We start from the raw sequence: 17,856 nt of genomic DNA, 5'->3' as shown, positions 1-17,856 counted from the left end.
CTTTTTTTAAAAAAAAAAAAAAATCTTTAAAAAAAAAAGATATCATAGCAAGATTGATACTATATACGGTTGAAGACAGCCTGGAACAGGGTAAAAAGTTGAGCCTTTCCCAGGGAAAGGCCCTTTGTGACAAGCAGGATCACTTGTAACCTATGCCCACTGGATACTCTGATGAAGGCTGATGCTCATCAGGTGGGAAAGCTACACAGACGAAAAAAAAAAAAAACAAAAAACTATAAAGCAGAGCCAGGCAACCTTGGAAGGGGTTCTTCATGCTTGGTTTTGGAAAGGACTCATGCTGGTAGGTTCTTTTCTTCTATTTCCTCTATGTGTGTTCTCTTCAAGATAGGTATTTTCTTGAAAGAAACTTTTTTTTTTCCCCCCCCCAGGTTTTATTTGTTACTTATAAGATGTTGGTAGTGTTTTGGACAAAGAGATACTTGAAAGGGGACTGTAAGCTTATGTGTGACTTGRCTTAAACTGCATTTGTCTTCAACTTTAGCTGAGGTTATATGCCTTTATTTAGTTAAAAGGAAAGTACTATAAGGCACTACAAGTAAATCAATAAGCGGGTAGCTTAAATAAAGTGTATGTATTACTTTGTGTTTCTTTCTTCCATCTGTAAAGAATTGTACGTGGATAACAAATTATTACTCATTCACATTTAGCAAAGCACAAAAAATCAGGCTGATTTGGAGTTTAACTCAACATACTGCTGTTTCTATCTTTTTGCACCTTTATATTAAATTGAATGACTGGCTTGGACTAGATTGGAGCATCTGGGTTCTCAGGAAATATGGCCCTCACTCATGATCATGGGGACCAGACCTGCTCAGGGCTCCTTTGAGAGGGAGTCCTTCAGCACCTGAGCTGCCCCTCTGTGATCACAGCCCTGCTCCTCACTGCAGGGAAAGAGCAAGGGCCACATCTACATGACCAGTGGCCAGATTCTCCCATTAATGCCTCGATGAGGGACTTCTTTCAAAGTCAACATCATGAATCTCATCAGAGACATAAGAGCGCAGAGGAAGAAGAATGTGGCTTTCTTTGGCCACTCTTTTATCAGCCATGCAAGCTGTATCTAATCTGCTAGAAAGGACTTCTACAGCTACTTTTGCCAGCAATGCTCTTCCCTAGCTGAGAGCGAACTAAACCATCCAAGTGCTGTTTGAGTGGACCAAGTATTAAACATTTAAAAACAGGAAAATACTTGGCTGTCTTTCCTATTGCAAATAGTGCTGCTAGTCAGAGATAGAGGAAGGAAGCTAAATATTTACTGATGCTGACTGGTTTCTGAAAGGATTTAAGAAGTCTGTCTATCCATCTATACACAGGCTGATGGTGATACTACTTTGGGAAGAATGAGGACTTSCCAGTTAGCTTATTCAGGCATTAAYAACATTAACAGCAAACAGGCAAAACAGCTCACTGCCTCATCGCACTAGGCAGAAAATTGACAAACAAAATGCAATGCTGAATAGTCTAGAATTGGCAAAAGCAGCCTGAAATCATACCTCTTTTTAAGCTGTCTTTTTAAAGCAGTGATCTTCGAAGAAATTTGCAATTGTTTGTGTTATGTAGAGTAAGAGCCCACAAAGCTGCTTTCTGTAGTGTTTCTGCAGTGCTTGCTTCCCATTTCTAATCTGCTAGACTGTTGGAGAAAAGGGTATTTAAAGCAGCCCTGGGGGGCAGTCTCTTTCCTAGGATATGGTGGCTGAACAGGTAGACCAGCTTGCTGCAGAGCAATGAATGTCAGACAGGCAGTATGTGAAAACAACATGTAAGCTATCGAACATGGAAATGAAATGTCAATATTTGGGAAATTTGAAACATAAAGTTTGTATTTTGAGAGATGGAGGGGGGAAAAATCTCATGGAAGGAATCCTGGGGCCTAAATATTTTTAAACATGMTGCATCAGTATCTATTATTCTTTTAATTAAACCCTGATCCTATCAGGCTTTATGCATAWGTTTAAGTGTCATTGAAGCTGAAGGGGCTTATGCAAACTGTTCAACACCTGCCTTCCAGCATTGCCAAAATTACTCCTTGAGTTAAAGTTAAACATGTAAATAAAGGTTTTAAGATACATGTTGGAATATTTTCACTGCTTTACAGGGTTCTTTAGTGTCATGAYGAAATGTGGCATCCTGTTTGGAAGACAACACCAGTGAAACTGCTTTATTTGAAATGGCACCTTCCAAAACCCGTAGACTGTGAATGTGGATGGGAGTAAATGCAGAATTAGAAAGCTGTTGTATCTTTATTTCTTACAGAATCAAAAAATGTACTCAGTATTTAAAGGAGAAGTACATTTCTAACTTTCAGATAGTACATGACTAACCAACTGAAGTTAAAGATACCACAGCATCTTTGATATTTCAAAAAATTTCTCATTGGTATTTGTTAAACTGATATAAATATGAAACTGGTTAACAATATATAAATTATAATGATCCTTTAAGACTGCAGTGCAGCAAAGTTTGATTTAGTCTTCCCTTTATTTCTCTCACTTTTACTGATTTTGGATCTATTCTTTTGATTTGTCTGATGGAATTTTTTTTCATCTCATGTATATGTGTCATGTATTGGCTGTCCAGTACAGACAAATCGTATATAACTTTACAGCACACAAATGAGTCCCCTGCCACTTTCATGTTATGTCATCCCATTGTTATTGCTCTATATCCAGTTTTGAATTAATAGGAGGACATGCTGTGAAGACAATACAATTTTTCTGAATTGTATCTGATGTTTCACTAAGTGATTTTGCATGGTTTGTGCAATAGTGTTTTCTCAAACATTAATTGCAGGTATTTCAAGCCATATGTACTACAGAGTAGTGGCTAATCTGAAGGAAATGTGTTTGCCTTAAAGTGCAATAACATGTTTGGGTGATTACCATACAAGCAGTATTTTTTGCTTTTGAGTCTGAATATTTTTTTAAATATTTYAATCGAATGCTTCTGTGCATCAGCATGAAAAACACTACAGGGATAACAGCCATAGCAGATAGGGTAATTGCCCTGCCCTGTGGCTTGGGCAATACCAGTTCTCATTGGCAAGTTAGYTGAACTTGGGCCGTTTGTTTAGTTCCGTGTATTTCTTCTCCCTGGTAGATTATTTCCTGATCTTTTTGGTGCTGGATATTCAGCTCTTCCAAGGTCTCTGGRGTATGAGTAAGATTTGTGCCTGGTCTATAGGCTTGAATATTTCACTGGATACCTATGCAATTACTAGTTTGGGTCCTCACCTTGTGAAAGTACATGCTCACCATGATATTTTTCAGCTGAAAAGATTTTTACCAGATAAGTCTTTCAAGACTGAGAATTTTTTCTTAAAATGCTGCATTGGGAAAACAATGTTTTATAACCCTGGTGCATGATTTCCAAAACAGTATATTCATAGGACAAATGCCAGTAAGCTAGAATGTTACACAAATAAGAATACTATAAATTACATGAGGGCTATTTACATTAAAACTTCATTTTGATGAGCTATACAATAATTCATTTTTAAGTATTTTACAGTATATTCRGTAGTGAAGAGCAAGGTAATGTAGTTAAACCCCTTCTTTTATAGCTCAGAAGTTTAAAAAGAGAGATTTATGGGTTGGTCAGTCAAATTTTTGTCATGAACAATAAACCATAAAGTTATTGCAGCTGTGGTTATTTGACAGAAAAGACCATTAACTACCATAAGCTAGGGACAGTAATTGTCTAGTTGTCACAATCACTGTAAACAAATGTTTCTCAGTTAAACTCCAGTGACTAGAGGAAGTAATTTTGGAGAGTAGAAGGCATTTCTTGGTTCACACTAGTACAGCTGTATCTGTACATTTGAAGGGAAGAGATTGCATACCCCTTTCTGACCAGAGTACTTGCCCAGTACTGGATTTTGGCTCATGATGCTTTTCAAGTTGGCCAAGTTGGCCCACGAGGAACTCGCATCTGAAGTCTGTCTCCTACGTTGTTTTGAGGGCWGCAGTGAGATGCAACTGATTTATGAATCTTTTTATCTACAGAATTGCCTTTGCTTTGCTCATACCTCACTTCTGTTTGCCTCTTCCTGCGAGCTTGACTCAAGGACTTTGGTGGAAGGATTTCAGCTGTGTGATTTAAGACTACAACACTGCAAAACTTGGACACAAGTCTGAAGAGCAATGGTGCTTGTGGAACAAATTAGTTCTGTATCTATCACTGTAACTGGAAAGTCAGAGTAATATAGAGGAAGTTGGCAGAGCTGTATTGCATCTCAGCTTATTTTTATCTGGCTTATTCCTTTCAGAGTCAGATCTCCATCAGCCATTTAATGTTTTTGGCAAAACCTATTTCATTGCAATGGGTATTTTGAGAAGATATTCAATGTTAAAATATCTTTAAAGTTTTGTCTAAAGCTGAAGGGACAAAGCTGCATGGAAGGAAGGTTGTTAGCTGACATGAAAGATATTTCTGTATWGGTTCCAGTAGTAGTCAATACATTGCTTTACAGGGAATATATGAGTGCCTATTACAGTTGAAATATAAAAATTGCTTTTGTCTCCAAAATGGATATGCAAAAGTAAATAGTTTGATGTATATATAGGCTATGTTACCAGAAGTTTATTAAGTCACACTCTTTTTTTGGTTAGTGTATATCTCTCTCACTTGACATACCAGGTTTAAGTAAGTTATAAAGAAACAATCACTGTTGTGATCTGCTTAAACCTATTAGGTGATGAGAGGGGGGAAAAAAGCAGAAGTTTCTTGTTAGAAAACTTATTTATGATGTATAGTTCTGCTAAGCTRAAGAGCTACAACTTTTTCTTCAACTGAGTGTCTACAGCAATCCGACAAAATATAATTGTAAGTACTAACTACATATGCAACTTGAAAAGTCTTGAAAGAAAAATACAATCTTTTCCTATTCTGAAGAAGCTAGCCTTATAACTTTTTCTGTCCCTTGTTTTTGCTTAAATGGAGTAAGYGTAAAAAAATTGGCCATTTAATATTCTACAACTTCCCAGCACTCAAGTTTTTAAGTGAAGTGGTTGGAAATATCTACTCCCTTTTAATATCCCCCAAAACTATCTTTAGTACATGGCTCTCCTAAAGGAGGTACATTATTCAACATCATTTCTACTCAGCACGGTTTTCTCAGATTGCAGTAGTGTAGAAACACATTTTTAAGAGAACTCTTTACATTGCTGTCAAACCTAGTTTACATTTTAACAAAAACCCTCTGGGAATCTCCCTTCTTATATGGAAAAGAATGGTTGGTGCATTCCCCAGCTGTGTAATTCATAGTCTGATTTTAGACCTCCATTGTCTGCACAATGACTAGCTTACACATTTAATGTACAGGCTGTTAATCACATTCAATAACGTCTACATTTGTAACTTGACAAAAATGTGCTTCAGAGGGCAATGTTCCAGTCCAGACCATTTCTCCAGAGATAACACTGCAGTGCTTGTTACCAATATTTCCAACAAACTGAGAGCTAAATGAATTCTAAAATTCAGAAGTGTGGCTTTTGTTTCACTCTTTAGATGTAAATCTCTGTTTTGTTTTGTTTTGTTTTACCTATATGGGAAGCAAAAATAGCACCACTGAATCTGTGCCTGTGTAAAGGGAACATTTTTTAACAGTATCAAGTTTTGTTCTGTGACTATACATACATGTGTGTGCGTAGTGGGAGGAATACTAAAACTTTCCTGAACGTGTGACTGACTTAAAAGAGTGTTTGTGTACTTACATGTATCCAATTTGATCCTAGAAGTGTTTAGGCTTATGCATGTCAAGATGACTGAAACCTTCATCAGAGCTGAGTACTGGCTCCTGCTGAAGACATGCCTGGGAAGGAAAAGCCAACTGAATTCTAAGGAGACATTTTCTTGTAATGTTAGAGAGAATTGATGGTCTAGTGATCCCTCATGGTATTTTTCTTCCAAAATGAATCCTACTCTTGGCCACTGTAGCATGCCATCTTGATTTAATGTACAAAATACTTGAGCTCTTGGTTAAGTCCATAAAGCTTTTTACCTTAGGCTGAGGTTTTAAGTTTTATCTCTGTAATAAGCACCTTCACTTCATTACAAGCGAATGGGACTACCTGACTATAAATTATAGCATTTTTTCTGCTTCCTCAGGATGATGCATAGACTTCAGTTTGCTTAGCATTGCTCAATTGTAGGGATGGGATAAGAGAGAGAATAGTTGACTTGGATCTCTGATACTAATATAAAACCATCTCCTTTAGGATAAACTTCAGTCAGGATTAATCCAAATTTAAGCCCATCTTTGGCCAGCACTTCAATGTGGTTTTAAGTATAGCTATCATAAATAAAATTCCAGAAGAACAAATAATTTTGAATGACATCTCTCTGTCTGCTCCCCAGAGTTTGTTGCCCAAGCTCTGCTGAAGTATAACCTCTTTAAAACTAAAATACTTCTTTTAAAGTGATGAGTGTGCATAGGCGCAGCTGTACTTAATTAGTTCCCAAATGACACACCTTTGTGTGATTCCTGAACCCCAGCTGGGGCAAAACCTTGTGGTGCTGGCAGCTGTGGTGGAGCTCTGTCTGAAGAGTTCTCTGTGAGGACATCTGTTTGATTTACCATATTTCTACATTTACTTCTCTGAGCTATGTGTTCTGTGTCCAACTTTTTTTCTGTGTTTTATGGCTATGTCAGTCAGTCTTATAAAAAGGTRTTGGATCTTCTTAATAATGACTCCTCTCCTCTGCCCTGGACTGTTACAGCTGCAACAATATTGCTGCTATTAAAATCATAACATAAATCTCTTTCCTTTTAGGAAAGGAATGAGTGTTTACTCCCATAAATACAGAATTACTGTTTTTTGAAGAAAAAGGTAAATATGTATTAGCTTAATTAGTATGTAAATGTAAGTTTGTTTTTCACATTTTGGGGAAATTTTAATGAGTTTTGAACTAACTTATGCAAGGCAAAAATATCTTTTGCTCTTCCATAATCTGTTGCACCTTTTTGAAATGCTAATGAAGAAGCATAGCAGAGGTAAGCAGCTTAAACAGTTTCCTGAGATTTGTTTTTTAATATCCTATGAACCTGATAAAACACCAAACTGCCCCCTTATTTTACATTAAAAAAAAAAAAAAACTTTTTGAAAGATGGGATTTTTTTAATCAGCAATACATTCTTCTGCAGAAGTGAATATTAATACACTTCAAGTTTGTCTTTTCCTCGACCACTGCTAGTTGCTGTTGAAATGGCACGAACAGTAAAATCTTAGAAGATCTGTGATGTTTATGTAATGCTCACAAATGAAGTGCTTGTGCTTCACAGGAGAAGGCTTGCAAATAAATCTCCCTGTTCTGCTGCTCAGTAGTTGAATTTGAGAGGCCAGCTGAAGGTGCCAGGCTTTCATCAGGGGCTTCACTAAATACTGAGTCTTTTAGATTATCTCCTGCAACTGAAATCCCCGAGTGCCTGATGCTGGTACTTTATCCTCATTACCACCATGTTATTAATATTTCATCTCCTTGTTTTCTTTTCTTTCTTTTTTTTTTTTCCATTTCTATAGCTCTCTTTTCCTTTTAAGGTCACATCCTTTTTTACCCTACCCTTATTGTTTCTGCATTTTTTTTTAAGACTCAGTAAATCTAATGTTGTGCTCAATGCTGAAATGTCTGAGCACATGCAGATATAATTTTCTCCATCATATAACTGCATAATTGTTTCTTATCAACCTGTTAATTTGTCAATATTGCTTTTAAATGATTTAGCTAGAMTCAGACTACTTAAGAAATTAAGCTAGCTCAGCTTATGTAAGTTTAGAGGTTTCAGGTTGCAATTTAATCTTAAAGCTAAAGATCTTCTCTGGGTATTGATCAAAGATAGTACTTCTCATTGAATTTTCATATAGATACTATTTCTTTGCCTTGGCTGCATTCCCATTTTGGTCAGTAGTATGCACATAAAGAAGGAAGAGAGTGAGGCTAAGGAAAATAACTAAGGTCCTGTCTAACTAATTCATCATCATCTCAATATTTTTAATATCTGTTGGATGACCTGTAATTATGGACAGCTCTATTAAGAAGRCAACCTTAAAACATACATATACTGAGTTGAGCAGTGATATTAATAAATTTAAAGAATAATATCTGTCTGTGCTTTCTCTGTTATCCACAAACATTCCAGCATGGAGCCTAATATTTGATTTATCCTTTCAGCTTCCTACTCCTATTTTGTCTTTCGAACCTTACGTCTAGTACCCATTCATCTTGGAAAATAATTATGTCTGCTTTCTCCTTTCCTGCTGGTTGAGCACTGTGACACCAAAGCAGTGTGTGGCCTGATTAATTAGTCAGAATTAGGACAGGAGAAGAATTAGGAGAAGTAGGACAATTGGAAATACTTAAAGATGAGTAAGTGCTAGGGTCTTCAACGTTAAAGATTATATAATGGACCTTATGGAGGCATTAAATTGTAGTAAATATCTTTGATGTTTCCTTAAAGCTTCTCCTAACAGAATTTGAAGCAGCATTATTGCCCCTGAAAGTCAGAACTTAGTTTCTAAAGATCTAAAGGTCCATGGTAGAGCTTCAGGTGGTGGTGTTTTGCAGGGCCATRTAGCATCTATCTATGCTTTTCTCTGCAGTCCTCATCTCTCCTTCCTGCAGCCATTCCTCTCCCTCAGGTAGCTAATAGTCAGTTTTGTCCTCCCTTAAAGTGTGATGGGAAAGTTCAGCTTGCTGAAATGAGTTTTTTCTTCTATAATGAGCAGAAATACGTGAAGAGAATCTAACAACAAGAGTTGATCTGTAATATATTGAGTGTATGTCACCATCATGGTGAAACTTACATTAACAAAGGTTTCAAAGTATTTTCAGATGTATTGAAGATATATCAAAATTCTGCTGTAGACCACAAAATGCAATGAATTTCTCTGGCTGTAACTTAAGAGTAGCCATGTTCTCACCTTGGTTCATCAATATTAGTCATGATAATTCTCTTACYAGCAACACTTCTCTTATGCATCATCATCAGAAAGCAGGTTAGGCAATATATTTTTTTCTTGGATGAGAAGAGGGATAGCAATAAATTGTAAGACTGTTCATTCTTATGAGAATTTGTAGTGAGRAAAGCATGCATCATGTTGGGTTATTGCTTAGCTGGTGTGACTGACTGAGTGCTGTTCTTTCCTGTAAGACTGTGAAGGCTTCCCAATCTCCAGAAATAACCCACAGCATCAAACTGAGTGAGTTGGCTGGAATGCTGGCCATTAAAGACAATTTTGCATGATTAACTACTTAAATAATAATAAAAAAAAATGATGTCAAAAAGCAGTTATTTCTTCTCTCTATATTCAAAGATGCTAAGAGTCTACCAGCAACTGATGTCTTACAAACTGTTCTGTATTGTACTGACAATGTAACAGTACAGAGCAGGGACCTTAATTCAAACCAGCTAAACCACACTTCAGCTCTTTATTTCAAGCAGTTTCTTTTAATTTCTTCCCTCTCGCTTTTTGATCTCCTTATCAAAACTTGTTGGTTAAATACGATATTTTAATTGTAATATTGGGCTCTAGAAAAAAAAGATTAAAGAATACAGCTTAYGTATCATGTTTAAAAATGTACTGTGTTTTAACATGGTTTGGGTTATTAACCTCATAAGCTGTGTTTTTCTCCCGATACTTAATTTGGTATTAGTTTCAACTTAGGCACTGAATATATTTATGGACAATAAATTTTATGGACAATATGACTTAATTTTGGCGAGGAATACTCTGTGACCACAGCAGAGACATCCACTGCTCAGTYCAACTGCTATTTATGACCCTTTCCAACAGTTTCTTCTTCCTTTTCCTTTGTGTCTTTCTACCTACCCAACGCAACTAGTGCCAATACTCAGAAATAGTAAAGGAGTTGTGTTTTTTTATTAATTTATTAATTTTTGTTTAAATGAGAGTCACAGCAATGGAAGGAAGTCTGGACACCTCATCATAGCTTCAGTTTGCAGCTTGTAGACTCAGACACCTGCTGTAATCTCCTGCTGTGGTAAGTGGTRTCATCTTCCCTGATGGCATTTGGTGAGATGTTGCTTTTTTTCTGCTTGCTCTTGCCAACTCCGCAGAGGAGAGAGGCACCCAGGAGAAGCAGCCCTGAAGCATCCTGCATGGGGGGGGAGAGAGAGAGGGAGAGGCTGGATATGAGAACCAGGTGTTTCCAGTCCTACTTACTGCTTCCTACCTAGTCTCCAACAGTAAGTCTTGTGGAGGGGAGTGCTGATTTGTGAGAGTTAAGGCTGTGTAAGGCTAACTGGTGAGACTATGCCCCTTTGCTCAGCCAAGCAGGCAGCCCACGTGGCCCAGCTCTCGCTTTGTGGGGTGCTGGTGTGGTGGAAAGGAGCGTATCAGAGCCAGGCTTCTTCCCAGTCAGTCCCATAAATATTCCTGATTTGGTCCTTGTCCTTCTGTAAACGAAGTTCTGTTGTTGCTCATGTAATATGATGCTTTCTCCCTCCAGGACTTGTGCAAGCTTCTTTGCTCATTTAGTGTGGAATGAATGTAATGTGCCCAGTTGGTGAAGGACGAGCCTCCCTATCTATGACTTGTCCCAGGATTAACAGTGTTAGGGAGCAACACCTAGCTGGTCATATATAAATTAAGAGGCCCCTAARTCAAGCCCTGGTGCAGCCCCTGCAAAAGTAGAGATCTTTCCGTAAGAGGTGGAAGTGTCATGGGTATCTCATGGATTCTGTGCCAATCTTCTGAAAAAGGCATCACGGGAAATGTATGTGGCTAGTAAGAGTAAATGTTCAGCCACAACCTTTATGAATCTGTTTAATTAGCATTACTGGAAAGGAAGCTATAAATGCACTGTAGAAGGGTACGTGTATATATGTTATCACAAGTGTTTTTTGTGAAGTTTTAATTGGTTTCCTTTTAGTAGAGACAACACTAACCTCAGCACTGTTATGAATAGCATAATTCAACAGGGCATGTGATATTCATGAGGAGCAGATAAAAACAGGTTTAATAGTTTCAGTCTTTGGCAGTATATTTTACTCCAGGAACTGCACAGAAYTTAAGCTGTTTGTGTTGAACTTGAACAAAGCTAAACAGAAGAAAAGAGAGATCATGCTGGTTTTCACAGCCTGTCAGAAGAATGTTTTTGGAAACTTACAAAAGGATGAAATATTCCCATCCACAGAATATGCTCTGCAGGGTGAGCAACCTCCATTTGTGGGGGGTTCCTCTGAGACTGCTTAGAGCAAAAGGATATCTCTCTTCTTGAAGAGTTGAGCAGTTATGAGGTACTGAATTCCAGCTACTCTATAGCAAATGCTCCTTTTATTAATTATTAAAAGATCTAATTAGAAGAAACTGCAATTTCAGACATGAGGCTAACTATGAACATACAAACAGGTTTTCTGGCACCTCCTGCAACCTAAATTCCGTACAAACTTTTACAAGCCTCTTTCCAATATCTTTTCYGTATTACATGAATTTTCAGAGGCAATGCTTCTGATAATAGTGTTGCATTTTTACCATTTTTTTTAAGTGCACTGTACTGAGCCAAGCTAGCTGCTAGTAAAGCAGAGAGAATAACAATTTGAGAAGGCATAAGGCATAACCAGCCTGTAACCTGGAGGGTGCCTTAGGAAAAAGTTTTGCCTTACAAAAGTAAAAGTGTTACAGAGGGTGAACATGTGAGAGAAATATTCTGAGCAATCAGAAGAGAATTAGTAGCTGAGCAAATAAGCTCATGTTCTTTTGAAGCACCTCTACTTCGATAGCAGGATGTGGTCCATCCAGCTTCCCAGGGAAAGCAAAAGACCAAGCAGCTCTTCTTCCTTCATTCCTTGCTTCATATGAAGTCCCTGGSTCTGCTCTCTACATCAATACATCTCTGAATTGACTTTCTTTTTGAAAGTACTTAGGAGATAAAGAGCAGRCTCAGTCTTGATCTTTTCTTATGCCTCACAGTGGCATCCTGGACAGTCTTCCTCATCCCTTGTCAAAGCAGATGAAGTCATGAACCACAGCAAAAACTCAGGTGAAATGTTTCTAACAATGAAAAAAATGAACTAGCAGACAAATACAATCTTTAGTCAAGTTCTGATAAAGAAATATTTTGAGCTTGTTGGACATCACATCTTCCATGAACTATTAAAGTCACTTGAAATTAATCTTTTCAGTATTGGCTGGCAGCTGAGAAGCTTCTATAAAGATGATTTAATAAATGAGGGGAAATCTTGCAACAGAACATATAATAGCGTTATAATTTGTACAAGAACATTAATCAGGAAATTACTACTAAATGCTATAAAAAAGGAATCTAATGGGAGAAAATATCTGAGAGCCTTTTCTTACAGTCTGTTCTCTATTTCAGCTCCTGATGTAACAATGAACTCTAGTGTGCACAGTCAAGGTCATTCAGTCAAACTTGAGCCAGCAGCCATTTATTCCAAAAATTCTATTTCTCCTCAGGTCTGACTGAATTCCTGAAAGATTTTCCCCTCATTGTTTAAAAGAAACTGTGTGAGGTCTAGGAGTTGTCTCCTATTGTTTTTTTTATTGTCATCTTTATAATTTCTTGTGTTCTGTTCTCATTGCCCTGACATATTTCATCAGCTGCCATATATTCTATGTGCAAGTTTTCCATGACACTGAAAGACAAAAGTTGTAGATAAATATTTTTCTGTAGTTTTTTGTGTTTCCTGCATTTTCACTGTTTTATGCATCTTCAAAATGAATCGCTTTTGGCTTGCATTGTGTGCTCCAAACTTGTTCTTATTCTGAATCTTTCTCAAGTCAAGAAAACTGGCTGGAAGGCAGAATGTGTTTTGTTTCTTGTGCATCTCCACACCATTGGGGTCTTAGAGTACTTTGAGGTCTAATGTTTGGCGGTACTTTGGAAAGTTCATCATCATCACTTGATATAGAAATAAAACATACCTTATTACATTGTATATAAATTCAGAAAACTTCCCCTAACTGTGAAAAGGGGAATGAGATGTGACATGAACCCCAGCCTATATCCTGTCCTCTGGGGACTGGTTTCCTGGTTCACTGTGTCTGTGAGTTGACCAAAGCAAGTATTTTGTGCAAATGGCAAATAGTAATTGCATGGGAAAGGGCTGCTGTGGGCATAAAGAGCACTCCCTAGGCCTGCCTGTGTAAGCAAGCACTGGCTTAAATGAGAGAGATTTCTGAGTGTCTTGAGATACTTGGGTCAAAAGATTTAATCCTCATTCTTCCAATGAATGAGCTGCACTAGAATAATTCTGTTCTCTTAGCAAAATACTTTTTTTTTTCTTTGCTAGTTGCTATGATTATCTATAGTCAGCCAATTGTTATGAATAGCTCTGTTGGAGGTATATTAAAATGATATTTTGATGTGGAGTTTGGAATCCTCAGGACACATCTTTTTTCTTTTTTCTTTTTTCTTTTTTTTTCTTTTCTTTTTTCAGATTTAATCGGATTAGCCGGATTTCTATCCAGAACTTCAATAGACCATCTTCTGTTTCATTTTTCAATTTCTCTTGAAAATGTCTGTGCAACTAAAGAATCTTCCGAGTCGATGCGATTTGGTACAACTACACTCAAAATGGCTAATTTAYAAGTCTTCCCATTTCTAAAATTAACTACACCTGCTCTTATGCAGGAAAGTAAGCACCATTAAATCATGAAATTGGTTATGATAAAACCAAAGAAAGTGAGAGTGAAAATGTAAACACAATGACAACTTGATATTGCCAAAATTAAAACTTACATTACACCAACTGATAGCTAGCTGGAAGTCAGAAATATGATACAGTAAAATAAACAGTTTGAAGACTGATCTTTAGCTATCTGGCAGAGCATGAATTAAAGCAAACTTCAAACAACATCAACATTAGCTTAGTTCTCCTCTTATGCTCTCTTTCATTCCCTGCCTTTAAACATGTGTTTTTAGCTGAATTACAGGACTTTCAGCTGGTAGCTAGTGGACCGTTTTCACATGGCCTCAGTTGCCCAGATGTGTGGTAGCACAGTATTTTTCCAAGAAATTCCCCAAGTCACTTGGAAAGGGAGGGGGATTTCTGCCATATTTTGGAGTATCCATGAGATGTCTGAGTTGCTCAGTTTTGTTTCTGTATGTCAATTTATAGAAAGCCAAAGACATTCAGTTCTTTGAATTTCAGGTTTGTCTTGAAGCTTTAATTATTACATATCACCTACAAGAAAGCCTTTTGTTTTTATTGCACAGAGCTGCATGCCAAGCAAAATTGAGTTGTGTTTGGATTTAATATTAGAGCAAGGGCAGATAATACAGAAAATAAAAAACACTCCCCTGCTGTGCAAGATATACTTATATGGCTCTGTTCGCTTGAAAATCTGTTCTCGTTGATCTTAGTCTGAYTCTCTGCAGGGTTTTCTTGGTCAAGGAGGCTAAAATTGATTCGAGGCCCAAAGCTGTTCAGCACAGTGTTGACAAAACCTAGAATCCAATGTTCTTGTGTCAACATGCTCTGACTTTCTTGGATCTTCAAACCACATTTTGCCGTATGACCAAAAATGGAAGGTGGATCACAATGAGAAACATATGGCAGAGAATGGAATTTCAAGCTAGAGGAGCAGAAAGGAGGAGGAGGATGAAGACTGAGAGGAAAAGAGCAGAGGAACATAGAGAAAGAAAAAAGAAACTGAATTCAGGCTCTGCTTTTAGGAAGACAAACATTCAACTCTTCTGGTGACCTTACATGGGAACCCTGGTGGAGCTTTATTTTTATGACTTCTCCCTCTCGCATTTATTTCCTTTCACTGTTATTTCTGTAATATGCTTGGCATTAGATTTAGAGATAAGCTGGAGGGCTACGCGTTTTGAATTATTTACTGTCTTTCAAAGGTGTTCTACAATGGTGAGAGTTATATTTGAAATCATGTATAAAGACAAAAGCAGCTTTTAAAATTGAGAAGTTTGACTGCAGCACTGTGGTTCAAGGCTATTTAGAGATGTTTGAAACAAACTTGTCTAGTTCATAGTTACAGTGACCAGAGGGCAATGTTGCTATTCCATGGCAACTTGCGAGGTCTGAAAATTTGGTTTTGCTCAAACATGGAATTATATACTGGGAATTTTAAAATTCTAATTTTCATTCTGGGGCAAAGTCTTTTTGTGTTCTTTCTGCAAAATGTCTATGTATTTTACACAAGAGAGGCAACTGGTTCTGAGCTGTGGTCCTCAAGGGTCAGTGCAGGAAAGGTGGGCAGGATGTGTGACAGCACTTGCACACACATGTATCTGAGCAGGAGACGAGCATTGCTCGGAGACTGTGCTGGCTCCCTGGGCAACTCCTAGCCTTTAAGATTGCCCACTGAGCACAGTTATTCTTTCTTGCCTATGCTGCTTCTTTCCAGTAAAGCAAAATTGCATCTGCTTTGGCATCTCTTCMTTTTGCTGGCAGTGCCACAGTTGCCTGATCCACAGTCCACTGCAAACACAAGGCGTCTTTCTATTAATATCAGTGGCTAAAATTTAAATGTGATCATTAGGAAAGCACTTGGGTTTAAGTATAATGTTAGCTGATGTAAATACAGGAAGAATATYGCTCAAGTTATTATCTTAATAGGATTATTAATGTCTTATCTAGCAGTTACAAATTATAACTTGCAACTCYGATGTATATGTCTGATGTATATAATGTCCCCCCGATAATATTCAAAGAGGTATTAAGTAAATGTAAGTGGGTGCTTATCTTTGTGTACATATACATAYATATAAATYTATCCTTTTCCTTTGCATAATATTTGTCAAATTTGTCACCAGCATTCATGATTTTGCAACACCATTTTTTCAAAGGAGCARTTTTTTACACAGGACCTTCGTATTGCTGTTAAACTAGTGAGTCCTTTATTGCTACTCTCTTAAACTAGATTTCATAAGCCTATGTCTCCATTTATTCCTTTCAGGAATCAGCAAAATGAAAGCTGAAAATTATTCCTGTCTACTTCATTTTGTGTTGAAACTGCATTTTTGCCAGAAACAATTCTGCTTGAAATATTCAGAGTGCAGGGCCATTCCCAATATGGAAACCTCGGGGAAAACTCTTTGTGCTTAGAGAGGCTGGGTCATGCTGGCAAAAAATCAGGAGCAGCTGCAAAAATTGCTAATGCATACTGGGGCAACGCTTCATAAAGTTTGAAATCAAATATATCAGTTCAAACTGTGAAAGGTGGAGGAAGATAATTAATGAGGTCCCTTAAAGGGACCTCATTAAAGTCATTTTGTCCCACTGAACACATGCAGTCCYTGAGGATGTTGCAGGGATCCTCGGCCAGCTGGGCAGAGCCTGGGCTTATTGCTTGGCCGGTATCCCCTGTATTTCCCTGTCTGCYTGGCCCAGGGCTGCTATCAAAGGGCTGGAGATGCAAAAGCAGTTATAGGGCTGCCCTCCATGCTGAAAAGTAGAAATCTGCCTGTGTCATGGTCACAGCTGCTGGTTGGAGAAGGTGGTGAGCAGAGGGATGGAGGCTGCACAAGGGCAGCAGGGCACACGGGATCACTTTCCTCTCTGGTCTGAGCAGTCTCAAGGTGTTTGGTTACAGAACAAGGGTGCCAAATCATCAGAGGGAACAGACTGTGATGAGAGCCATAAATCTATTTAGATTAACTGAAATTTTCCCCATTTGGCTCCAAGTTGAAGACCTAAATATTTTTTCTTGCAACTAATCTGTTTTGACTCTATGAAAAACATTTTCATTGCAATAAAGTTATTAAAGTCTTAGCACTTACTGTTTTGTAGTTAATATGGGGATGTTTTTTAYCCCTGCCCACTAGTTTCTTTGCAATAAATTTCTTTGCACAGGTCAGCTCCTCACTCTACTTCCCTTATTACTTCATTTAAGAGAACAATTCGTTTTAAACCCCAAACCAAACATAGGATTGAAGAGTAGAGGTTAAGAAATTGAATAAAAAGAAAACAGCCCTTCACCTTTCATTATGCTTAAGTATTAGCTTTATTAAAGTTACTCAGTGTTTAGATATGGTTTATTAAAACCCATCTATGTTTACCTTTTGTGTTATTTTTAAATCAGTCTGTACTTTATAATATTTAATTACTGTCCAAAACAGATGAGCATTTGCTTTTCAAAAAGAAATAATAAATGTAGGATGCTTTAAGATACCCAGTTGTATAAAGTGGTTAACTTACCATACTTTGACCAGTATCATATCAAGTCAATTTTATAAATCCAGATATTAAGCGAGTTTATTCCATTTAGCATGGCTATTCATGGAAAAAATGTTCTGTGTCCCTATTAGAAACCTTAGCCCTTATTCACATTTGCCATGCTCCCTCTCCCCATAAAGCCTCTTTAGGYTGTCAGGATCATGCAAAGACACATCTGTCAGGGGCAACTTTATTTTCTCWTCTACCTCTGAAATCTCAGCTGACATATCAAGGATCACTTAATCTGCTCAATTATCACCACTCAGTGCCTTGCAGTGARATCAATGGGAACTTTGTTATCGATTTAAATTGGAGCAGAGTTGGCATTTGGTGCATTCAGAAGCATGGCTCAGCAGCAGTTGCTCTATTTAAAATGTTACCTCATGGGCATCATTCCCATGATGTTCGGGGGAGAGCTGCCAGAATAAGGAGTGTAATTTTGGCTCTCAAGTATCATTAGGCCTGAAGCAGATTAGTTGTAGTCTGTTCACTGTATTGTCACTTCTAATAAGACTGGGCTATGAATCCTCTGTATCTCCCATTTAGTATTGTTTCCTCTTTTTCTTTGTATGACACATTTRGAAAGCTGTACATTTGCAAAAAGGCAGAATGTTTCTATTCAGCCAAGAATGTCCTACTTTATATGGCTCTCAATTTAGAAGATAAGTTAATGTATGATC

At 37.6% G+C, this 17,856-nt stretch overlaps 1 long non-coding RNA gene across 2 annotated transcripts; it reads left to right on the top strand.

The window, feature by feature from the left end:
* Nucleotides 1-272: 272 nt before the first annotated feature.
* LOC112958158 lies at nt 273-14,004 on the top strand. 2 transcript variants are annotated; one of them, XR_003251363.1, is made up of 4 exons: nt 273-301; nt 6,792-6,848; nt 9,927-10,017; nt 13,436-14,004. It is a non-coding gene; the product is annotated as an uncharacterized LOC112958158 (long non-coding RNA). The 2 variants fall into 2 exon arrangements; XR_003251364.1 differs by lacking the exon at nt 273-301 and adding an exon at nt 4,763-4,842.
* The last annotated feature ends 3,852 nt before the right edge of the window (nt 14,005-17,856 follow it).

Source organism: Nothoprocta perdicaria, unplaced genomic scaffold (genome assembly GCF_003342845.1).
Source record: "Nothoprocta perdicaria isolate Ctin4 unplaced genomic scaffold, notPer1 scaffold_81, whole genome shotgun sequence".
Taxonomy (NCBI): Eukaryota; Metazoa; Chordata; class Aves; order Tinamiformes; family Tinamidae; genus Nothoprocta; species Nothoprocta perdicaria.
This window is presented reverse-complemented; position numbering and strand designations above follow the sequence as displayed.